This window comes from Salminus brasiliensis, chromosome 1 (assembly GCF_030463535.1).
Source record: "Salminus brasiliensis chromosome 1, fSalBra1.hap2, whole genome shotgun sequence".
Taxonomy (NCBI): Eukaryota; Metazoa; Chordata; class Actinopteri; order Characiformes; family Bryconidae; genus Salminus; species Salminus brasiliensis.
The window spans coordinates 73,342,891-73,355,299 of record NC_132878.1 but is presented as its reverse complement, the minus strand read 5'-3'; the positions used below and the strand labels follow the sequence as shown (position 1 = coordinate 73,355,299).

At 39.1% G+C, this 12,409-nt stretch overlaps 1 protein-coding gene across 1 annotated transcript in view; it reads left to right on the top strand.

Annotated features, from left to right (window-relative positions):
• Positions 1-12,409, top strand: part of cntnap2a (contactin associated protein 2a) — a 514,884-nt gene that overhangs the window by 302,827 nt on the left and 199,648 nt on the right. The gene's annotated exons all lie outside the window — the stretch shown is intronic.

The window sequence follows — 12,409 nt, the reverse complement described above, 5'->3', positions numbered from 1 at the left end:
TGTTAGGATGTTGGACAGCAAATGATGACACAACATACAGTTCTAATAAGATGAATAACATTACTGTACGTTTTTAAAAGGCTGATCATTTGCAGATAGTTGCAGGTTATTCTTTATCATGAAATAATTCAATAACCAATATAAAACATCTGAAAGTCATGTCTGTCTCATTTAGAGTATTACATTCTGCATTGTATAAGTAACGCAGCAAGCAAAAATCATTAGTATGTGTAGAACAGTAGTGTATTAAAACTTCTGGCTTAGTCTGCATTTCTGACTGGTGTTTTTTTATGTCTTAAAATGACAAGAATGTGGCAGAAATATAAAGTATGGTTTCACAAAACAAGACTGTACATGTTTCATTAAATTCAAATCATAATAAAAATCTGCTCTTTTCCATAAAAACCCTAATGTGATTTGGATGAGAATCGGCAGCACATAGTTACAGAGCTACATCTTAGAAATAAATAAACAATATGTAAGGAGAGGCATTCCAAGTCTTATGGGCTGTGGGCGACCTTGAAGTGTTCAACTTCAGGCATTTTATTAAATTGTTAACCTTGAAGCTTAATATTCTGTTGCTGTTATGAATTAAACAATTAAACAATTCAACATCTTTACTACAGCCTGTCAAGCATATTGCATACTTAAAAAAATACTCCAACTTTTTATTTTTCAGAAAAGAAATGTAATGAAATTTCTAGTAAATATTACTTGCAAATTACTTGCTAACTAGGCAGGTTTGCTTGCCTAGGTGCTAGGCTGGTCAGCGTGTGAACAGCTAATGTTAGCAGGTAAGTCAAAGTCAGTCAAAGTCAGATTTATTAGTATAGCGCTTTTTACAACTGTTGTCGTCACAAAGCAGCTTTACATAAATAGTGATTAATAAAAGACAGAGACAAAAAAGAAGTGATGTAAGACATGAAGGATCAAAGACCCCCAGTGAGCAGCCAACGGCGACAGTGGCAAGAAAAAACTCCCTCAGAGCTGGAGGAAGAAACCTTGGGAGGAACCAAGACTCACAAGGGGGACCCATCCTCCTCTGGTCAGAACTATTTCAACATTATTGATAAAAATTACCTAACCAGACAACAGATAGTTAATAATGGTAATATTAATACTGACAGATATTTACGAGTCCATTTAGGTTTTAAGCGGCTGGTCTGTTATGGGTGGTGGTGGGTGGGGGGCCTGATGGTCGGATTGGTAGGTGGCAGCTGGTCTGACGCAGGTTGAGGGGACCTCAGCGGGCAATCATTGTGACTGTCTCACGCCAGAGACACCTGACAGAAAAGTCCCCACCAAAATCTCACAGCACAGTTGCAACACAGCACCTTCATGGTAATCAGCTGGAAAAAAAAACAGCCAGTAAAAGTAACGGCTTTCCTGGGAATCTATATCCCACATCCCTGACGCACACACTGACACAAACCTCCTGCATTTAGCTTTATTTAAATCTGTGATTCGACTAACTTCCATCCACAAACTCCTTACCATTTGATCATTTAGGGTTGCATACACAACAAAATATGACTGTTGGAGGGCTACGACACATCACAATGACAGTTGTTTGAAACACTGCTGAAGCTTACGGAAATAATCACGACTCCAATGATTCACAAGATTCCATCCACACTTTAAATAGCAGACATTAGCATTATGATAGATGTGTTTTTCCATTATTTTGGACATATTTTGATATATAGGGCCTGAACTGAAGGCCTAGTTCTGATAGCCACTGTTCACCAGTGGACCTGTGTATTCTTCTTGTCGCAGTGTGCCTTATGGTGGAGGCTTAATTGCATGTCATGTGTTTGCACTGTACTGCACTATACTAGAATGACCAAGAAGCGTTATTAAGCCTGTTGTGGCTCAGTTCACATCAGATTTAATTTGATGCAATACAATCTGAATATATGATATAATACGACTAAATAAAATGGCAACAGGCTAAGGTTTAATCAGTGCAGCCGTTCCTCCGTGGCTCCTGTTCAGGAAGGCCTCGTCAACAAGGCTCCTTCAATTTCAGAGGAATATGAGGGCCAGATCGCTGTCATTCCGCTCAGATTGATTGATTATCCATGCATTTTTCTGTCACTGAGCCACAGCAGCCACTCATGCGCTGCGGCCCAGTTCGCACCTATTCTGCTGCTCAGGTGTGTGGTGTTCAGCATGCTGATAAACAAATGTGATTGATGAGAGAAATCCATGTTTGACGTTGTTCTCTGTGACTTAAACACAGGCTCTAATCCGAAACTGAACACTTCCCTATGAGACGTGACAAACACTCAATTCTCCTCCATTAGCCTGAGGATTTATTCGATTTTTTTTATGTTTACTGGTAAATAATCTGTAATTGAAACACGTCTAAACATGGCTTGTGTTTATGTGCCTTATTTAAAAAAAAATGTTTCTTGAAGAAATTTTGACAGTTCAATTTGTTACACTATTATTTCCAAGAAATAACATCTCATTGCCTGGGATGAAGCATTTCACACCAGACAGACCTGAATGACAATGCAGTTGTCTATTGTCATATGAGAAAACTAATTTGCCTTAATATTAAGGCAGATTGAGAAGCAGTTTGCTGTTCTAATTGGGTGTTTTTAAAAGCAATTTCTGGCAGGACCTCTAATGATTTAGCTTAATATTACCTTAACCCAGAGGTCAGCAACATGTGGCTCTGGCCCATTTACTGTCCTGGCGGAATTCTGTCTAAATAAAGTACATAAAGTGTAGATAACTGATCCCTTTTTACACCAACGGTTCCATAATGATTGGACCTAATCTCTTGAACATATCTATCTTATAATTGCAAATCTACCTACATTAAACTATAATGATTAGCACAATGAATGCTGGTCACATATCGCCAGCTAGCGTTGGCAAGCAAACAACACAGTAAAAATGAGAAAGAACGATTTAGGATGAACAGGAATACTTTTGAGACAAACAGGCTTGTTTACATTTATAAACACTCCAGATATGTTCCCACTGTGTCTAATCTGCAACAAGAAACTGTCAAACAAATGCTCACAAGATAATTTCATTAATAATGATGAATTATTAAAGTAGATCGGCTGCAAAGTAACTGATTTACACCCTACTGATTAAAGTAGGGTGTTTCTATTCATATAAACTGGTTAAGGAACCAATAAAGTTACAAATAATTCTTGTGTACCTTTATATTTTATATAGCTACAAATATTTAGTAGGACGTTATAGAAAAATAAACAAATAAACAAAGGAATTCTACAGAATATTTACTTACCAGTAATAATTACTGTAAATCTTTGCCCCACCATTTCTCTAAACTGTTCACAGAGCAATGAGAAACTGCTGTTTACAGGAAGTGGAACAGAAATGAGGTACACATTGGTGTGCTTTTTATGTGGGAAAGTAGATTCAGATCTTTTCTGGTCACACTGGAGACACATTTTAATTTTAATTTTAAGTGTAAACAATAAAGTGTATCTAAAGACTATCCACATCCATGTCCATGTTAATGCCAAGTGTAAACAGGCCCTAAATAAAATGATAAAATAATGATAAAATGATCAAATGACTATGTATTGAATAATCATATCCTATACATATCTTTAAATGTTGAAATGGTTTACAAAAGACTTATGCCATATGATTTACAGTATTAAAATCAATCTACATTATCAGACCATGAGTGTATGTTTAATAACAAAACAAATCATATGAAAAGTGATTCCAAAATTAAATTAAGAAATGCTTACATGACAAACAATGGCTGAAGACTAGTAACAACATAATGCTAACTAGTGCCTATTCACTTTCATTCCCTTTTAGCAGCATTAGCATTAGCAATTTTGACTGACCCATTTTTCTACAATCTCACAAACTGAATACTACCACTACTTCATATACTTCATTCCATAATTGGTGCATACTTCACATGCACCACAGAGAGCCACAGAAGGTTGTTCCTACCTGCGGCTGTCAAACTCTATAACTCCTCCCTCGATGTGTGACACTATGGTTCATCTGTGCAATCCTCAAATCATTTTATATATATATATATATATATATATATATATAGTTGTACATGTTTCCATTTATTCTCTCTTTATTTTAAATATATTTTGCAGAGTGGTTATTCTTACTCGAGCGGTTGCAACTGTAACAACTGCAATTTTCCTCCTGGATCAATAAAGTATTTCTGATTCTGATTGTAATTCTGATTCTAACAGAAGGGGTGCCAGAAAATGTCTGTAAAAAGAGGCAATTACCTGGCAATAGAGCTTACCATTTTATTACAGACATTTTCTGGCACCCCTGCTACAAGAAAGTTACTGTTTTTCTCTAGATATTTTTTGTCTGTCAAAAAACAGAAATGTACTGTTAGATTAAAAAGCCCACATTTAAATTTTAAAAGCCCACATTTAAATCAGAATGGTTGCAAAAAAAAATTTTATACACATGCATTCATCATCTGTCAAAATAAAACCCTTTAGTTTCTTCACATGTAGGTTAACTGTTTACTCAAAAAATGCAAATGACAAAAAAAAAAATGAATAAAGATTTGTTTGAAAATAGTTGTTCAAAGTTGTTCACTGTTTATTTTAATAGTGTACAGTTTGAGGCAATACATGCACATATATGTATATTTGTGTAGTAAATATACATGTATATGTCCATAACTGTGCTGCAGGAAAGGAAAATCAGTTTGCACCAAACTCCTTCACTGAAATCTTATGATGTTGTTACTTATACATCAGTCTGTAATACGTTTCAGGAGTATCTGATTTCTCCTTGAGGCGAAGGTCACGGAAATTCTTACAGATCATTTTATGGACAGGCTTTCACACTTAGCCAGGAGTATTATGTTAAAGATGTGGTGCACTGATGAGTTTATGTCCAGTTATGTCTGCGGTATTCTGACAGTGGGTATTGATCAGTATTTTTAGTCGGCAGTGAAACTTAATGAGTTTTTGCATAGCTAACATGCACAAACTACTATGTGGTTTACATTATGTTCACATTATAAGCCTTTTCGCTCATGTCTGATTTTTCTGCATTGACAGTCCACATCTGTTTAGGTGGGGCATTTTCAATACAGCATTGACCCTGCCATTGTATCAGTGAATCAGTCACAGCTGTGATGCTGGGGTTTATACATACTCTATTTGTCATGTTCAATTATGTTCAAAAATCTTCCAGCCTGACAAAGATGTGCAAATGCACACACCCAGCTTGTCTAGTCCCTGTAGAGAAGCATTGCCAATAGAATAGGACCCTCTTGAGCAGATAAACATGAACTTATAGGCACCAGGCTTAATGCCATCTGTGGAGCGCTGAGCTGTGGAGCAGTGGGGCTGTATTCTCTGGAATCATGGTGGTGCTCCAGCCTATACTTTTGATGGAGATGACTTGGGAGAGTTAGGGTGAGGTGGGGTGGTGATCATCTAACATCCTCGCCTCAGTTGGGTGGATATTTATGGGTAGTAGACCCACTCTTAACCAAGAGAAATACTATGACCTGCACTGGTAATTTGTTAATTCTACATCACGGTGACAATTAACCAGGAACAATTTTAAAGAGGTTCTTCAAAGAAGAAGCAGAGGAACAATAAAAACATTTAAGGCTTCTTTGATTTGTCTTGGCTCTGTATAGAATCATGCTATTCTGTAAATGCTTGCATCACTTTTTTTTTTTTTTTTTTGCTGGTTCATGCGACTGCTGCCTTTATTTATCAAAACACCCACAGACACTCATGTGTGATTGGAATTCAGGAATGCTCATAGCCTACAGCGCAACGCTGTGATTGGTTAGAGTCTCATTTGCATACGGCAGCGATATCTATATTGCAAACGCTGACATTATCATTTTACCAAACAGTGTATTGTGCAGCCCACATATACAGTATATCATGTTCGGTGTATGTACTCCTGAGCTTACTTTGTAGTGTAATAATGAAGGTGATCAAAAGATGTGACGTGCCTCTCATCCTTTTCTCTGCCAGTGTAATATCGCTCTATCGGCTAATGCCCCATCCCGTCAGCCTGGGAGAGCGTTCTCATTATCGGGATGCAGACGGGGAATACTCAGCCTCCGCCTGCCCATTGATTTTGTGTTCTCATTCATCAGGGCAGGTGCTGATGCTGTGCTCAGTTCCCTCTGCACTCCGAGTTCCTGTGTCTCACACACTGGTCTGTCGGTGTGTCTGTGTGTACCTTGTGAGCAGTGGTGTATTCTAGTCTGAAGTAGTCGGTGTACTGAGACAGACTCTTCCCCAACCCCAGACACAAACGTAAACACAACAAGTATAGGCATTGATCGCCACTTGTCCTTCAAGACTGTTCTAGCCAGTACATACAGAATGTATAGCACAATAAGAGCCATGAGACTTGCTTACAAACTTAGGTGACAGCATACATTTTAGTGTTATAACCAAATATGAAATAAAAGGGATAATACTCTCTTAACAGATACGGATACTAGGGCGAACACACAAACACATTCTCACTTTAACACAGGCTCTTTTTGACCTTATAAATCACCCATTGAGCTCAAGCTGCAAATTGAATGTGAGCCACTCTATCCTTCAGGTGAATCAGATTGTATTAGATGTCACTCTATATTCTATGAATTGGTGAATGATGGAGGAAGGTCTCTTGAATTAGAATTTCCATCTTAGCACTTTGCCAGATGGCTCACTTGATAAAGTTAAGGCTGTGTGTAGTTACTGTCGGACTAGACTTAGTTATCACCATAGTGCATCCAGCCTACAATATCTCACTAAGCCAAGCACACATCTAACACCAACAGCACTAGCCCTGGTAATATGCAACAGAGTGCAAAACAATGGACACGTCAACTTCCAGCAAACGGATTGCCACAACATTGCAGGCCAATTTATATAGTGTAGGCCGAAGGCCTGTGCAACATAATTCAGATCGTGTCCAATGGCTTAGCCCTGCAGGTAACCCTGTTCCTCTCCCTGTCTCTGGCTGCTGGCAGAGGTGAAGTTCAATACTGTCAGAAGCATTGTCAGTGCTAATGGGCTATGCAGTGCTAATGTAGATTAACTTGTGTCAGTGCTTTCAGCTGAGATAATGGCCAGTTTCTGACATGAGGATTGAGTATGACTGCCTCTATTCAGTCCTCATGTCAGTCAAACTGATGTCTAGTATTGCTTTTGTTTGTAAGAGAGAACACAAATGAATACGAGTACATCTGTATAAAGGCTGTTGTGTCTACTCTTTTTTGTATGATCTCATTATATTGAAAAGAAATTTCAGACACAACCATAGTAACTCTTCTTGCTTGTATGTATTCAAAAACTATACTGAAATCTGCATGCCTGTCTGCTTCCTTGATTCTATCTGATATGTATCTCATGGTCGCAGTAAATATACTGGTAGAGCTGACTAACCTATTGATCCACATGGCTACTAGATCAGGCAGAATCTAAGAAAGGGCCGATTCAAGTATTTGGACACAGCCAGCCGTTAGCAGTTTTCTCCAGTAGACTACATTTCTATACAAACTGACCCCAATGCACATAACAATCCGAACAAATTTGCTTTCATTCACATATTTATTGACTGAGATACAAGTTCAGCTTGGCTGTTAAAACATTTACGTTTAAAAACGCCCCCTGCCGCTTCCCTGCAGAGCCCCTCGTTCCCTATTGTCCACACAGTGAGCACAGTGCAGCAGAGCACTGTTGGGGGCTCTTATAAATACACACACAACTGTGGATTAAATATGTATGAATTTCTATGCATAAACTTGAACATCCTACACAACATAAGGCAAGTAGACAGTCATGATGTGTCCATATTCACAACTTTTTGAAACATGGAGCTTTTTTGGAGTTTCCAAGTCAGGGATATTTGGTTAGTTTTGTTGGTTAGTCCTTTTTCACATTGTGTGTGAATGAGTGTGTGAGTCTGTATGTTTTTGTAAGTGCCTGCTGTAGGAGAGGGGCATCATTGCACTTGTCTCAGAAGAAGACAAGCACATGGGGTTGTGTCCCTAAATCCTCCAGGGTCTAATCTGGTGACAGCATTTTAAGCCAAACATTATTCCACTCTCATTGTTCATAATAGCTGCATTATATAACTGTCACTTTCCATTACAGCCACTGAACTGCAGGAGTAAACAACCAAAGCAGACAAAACCACTGCCCTCAATCAGGCACTTCCTGAATACACACACTCGCACATTCACACACACACAAACACTGTATTCATACAGTGCCAGAACAGAGGCAGTCATATGTCCGTTATGTATTTTCTATATATAAAATCTGATATCTGATTAATCTGATATAAATATTTATATATGTGTGTGTGTGTGTGTGTGTGTGTGTGTAAGCATATATGTGTATATGTATAAGCGTCTAAATTTAATACTAAATATTTTATGTTCTACATATGCATCTACACTTGCAGTGGAAAAAATAATACCTCCTACTGTAGCAACATGTCCAAACTTATCTCAGAATACCACTTATTGACGACTACAGTCTCAGAATTACTCAACCCCTTTAGTGGTCCTGAGGAATTTTAGCCCATTCCTCATGGGCAGTGGCCTCCAGTTTACTAGTATTCTTGGGTTTGTGTGCTGTGACCACCATCTTTAAATCCCACCAAAGCTTTTCTATGAAGTTCAAGTCAGACGAGTGACAACCACTCCAGAATCGTCCAGGACTTCTTCACCTAGCCTTGGTGGATTATTGTCCTGTTAAAAAGTCTAATGATGTCCCAACTTCAGCTTCCTCACAGAAGGCATGACAGTTTCTCTTAGGATTTCCTGATACTGATATAATCCATCTTGCTCTGCACACACTGCAGGTTCCCAGTGCCAAAGGAAGCAAAGCAGCCCCAGAGCTTCACAGAACCACTGCCATACTTTTGAGTTTGCTTCATTCTTTCACCTTTAGACATAAAGCCAGTTTTCTGTTCTTGCACCACAGAACAGAATCTCTTCTGTAGTACTCAAGTATCTAAATAATAAGTAAGGAATAATAAATTTCATATGCACCTTAAATATGCAGGTATCTATATGCTATATAATAATACGATATTCCTTATGCATTATATATTTACCTAGATGCCCCATATGCATTTTCCTTATTAGTACGTATCCATAAATAATTATAATATATCCATATTCTGAACTTTTAAACTGTTTTTTTTGTCCTGAAAATGAAAGAAAACAAACACACACACACACACACACACACACACAGACACACACACACACACACACACACTATTGACTGTCCTATAAAATCCAGCACTCTCTTTCAGTCCCCTGGAAAAACTGATGGAAATCGGAGCTGTGCCCAGTGGCTGGAGCAGCTCAGCTAAGCCGTGTTGTTCTCGTTCAGCCTCACTGGGTCCGGTCCCTCTGCTGTGTGCATGTGCAGGTGTGTGTGTGTGCCGGTACAGTCCCTCAGCTACCGTTAGTCCTGGCCACCCGTCTCTGGGCCTGGAAAGATCGGTCGACACGCTCGGCCACAGGTGTGATCCGGAGCCTATTTCCAACCTGATTAAACCGGCCCTGATTTCCCGCAGCTCCAGAGTTGACTAAGTTGGCAAAAGCAAATACACACTTTCACAAGCGCCTCCTCGCAAATGTCAGCCTTCATTCGGCCTCAGAGTCTGACAAGGTGATTCGCATCTTATGGAAGGATGTTATCACAGTCTGTACCTTTGTCTTTATATGCCTCTGTGTCAGCACCGCCTACACACACTATCAGAGACGGCGCGCCGTGGGCTGTGACATATGACTGCAGCCGCTCACAACTCTTTTAGTCTGTGTAGGTATGAACCCCGCTGTTCATATCACTTTGTTTGGGTGATCATAATAAGCAATGTCTTTTAAGCTTGTGGCCTTTGGCTGACAGCTAGTTAGCTAACTAATGTTAAGTTAATGCTTGCAAGCTGAATTGTTAGTTAATGGTCATTTGTTATTTGGTCATTTTTTGAGAGGCCTTGACTTTTCACATGCTATTTTGAGCTATGTTTGCTGTGTTTGCTAACCATGTTGGTCAGTAATGAATGTCTTGTAATTTTAGATTTTGTAGTGTGATTAATTACAGAAATAAAATACAGAAAGATATGTTTAAAAAATATGCATAATCTGATTTTTAAAGAACATGCCACATATGACATATTGAAAAATAGAAGCGTGTTTTAGGCTGAAAATGGATGCACAGGAAATCCATCTTGTCATGAGCATGACCCATTGTTTAATTCTGTCAACAAATCAAGTATTCTTTGCTAAAACTCAAAGAACCTTAAATATTTTGCTGTTTAAATAGTGGAAAGCCTCTTGTATATGCTTCTTTAAAGAAGCCAAAAGAACCTTTTTCAGGGCACATAAGACCATTTTTGCAAACACTGTAAGGTAATGAAAGTAGATGGGATGAATACATTAAAGAGAGAAACTAAGGCTGGGTTAAATCTGTAAATGTGGAAGCTTTGAGACACCAAGCATGAAATTTGACCTCTGCCCGACACATTTGGAAGATGACATTCAGTCAGGTTTAAGCAAGTTCTGCTCCCTAAACTATATATAAAAGGGTTCTCTAAAAATAGTTCTATATAGTATTGAGGTACAATAGCTAAACCCTTTTTGGTGCTAAATAGAACCAGTCTGAGCTCTATCTATGCATTTACATGCTTCTTTGAGTGTTCGAGAGACTATTTAATTGCCTTTAATAAGGAACTCCTGAAGAATAGTTTTATTAGAACATACTGTGTTACAGTAATTCTAATATTTGAAGGCATGTAACGGTCTGTTTAAAATCATATATATTAGCCTATATCATATGCAATTCCCTCCAGCACTCCCTTCACCCCCTTCTCTAATTATTCCTGTCGTCTGACCGGGTAGGGCCTTAGGATGGTGCCTCCAGCTATATCATACTTATTGTAGATGCTGATTGCATGTATAGCATAAAATAAAGTTTCTGGGAGAGCTCCACTGCTCCAGGCGCAGATGGTCAGGGAGCTAACCCAATTAATCTGGACGTCCTGTCACAAGAGGGCCGAATTTGACAGCAAGTGTCCCGGCTGAACACCTTCTGCATCACCTCGCAGGAGAAGGTGGCACAACGGCGGTCCAGAAAGCTTCCATATTCATCGCTCTCCTTGCGTGGCACTAGCCTAACGAGCGTTAGCCGAAGGAGGATTGCTGCTTAATTTTGTTTCACGCCAGATTCGCCCGTGCTAATGGATTAGACACGCGGCAGACGAGGGAAAAAACCTTGGAAAATATTCTCCTCGTTCGCCGCCATGTCTGAGAGCAATGTGAGCGCACGCCACCATATTTCACTTCTGATCCCTCGGCTAATTTAAAGCACCTTTGAAGATGACTAATTACGGCGAGGAGTAAGGCAGTGAAGCCATTAATTGTTTTAACTTTGGTGCTTTAATTAGGACTTTCACTAGAGACGAAGATAAAGGATATGCGGGGAAAATCGCCGTAGCTTAAAAATACTAATCTTTCCTTGTGTGCTCTCTGTATGGGAATTACACAGCCTTGGTTTTTCATCTGCTTTGTGTCTGCAGCGCTGTAATCTCTGTGTGTTCAGCCTTTTTGGGAAATGCTTATCGTGTTGATTCTCAGAGTTCAGAATGATAATGGCACCAAGAAAGGCTAAAAAGAGCAGAGGTCACTCAGTGATGGGGAGCAAAAACTGAATTCTTTGTTACTGGACCATCAAAGCATAATCTTACACTGATAGTTTAGGCCTAAATCAAGGCTTTAAATGCCTCAGGTTCGTAGCTTTCTGATTCAAACGGTGATAATACATTGTCATTTCATTCTGAAATTGTTTAAAAACAGCTAAATATCTCCTACAGTCATCAGTGTGGAGGTGTGTGATGGACACAGGAGTACCCACGGGAGTACCTGATTTGAGTTTCTCATTCCCTAGTCACTTTAACTACCCGTTTCATTACTCGTTCTAACATGTGCTTGGGCCAATTCCCCTCGAGACAATCCCTGATGCCATTTTGTTACTTTATTAGCTCGAGTGGAGTTGGTTATAGGAGCCCTTAGAAGAAAGAATGAACATGCCGACTTCAGCAAGCTAAAGGTCACATGGCTGACTACAACAAAATATTACACCACTGGTTTTAAGCTTTATGGCCAGATGAAGTAATTAATCACTAAGTCTATGTATGTTATGTTTAAAAAACCATTTGCATGACTCGGGTAAAGATATCTGAAGGTGTTTTCATTGAAAACACAACACAAGCTGGTTTATGCTGCTCTGGTACTGGTGTGGTGCTGGTTGACCAGCCATTGTGGTCTCAAGAGGAATTCGTACATCTAGATTTGGACTATGTGTACTAAATATAGCCTGACTTTTGCATATACACAAAATTCTGGCTCAACCCAGACACGGCTCTAATT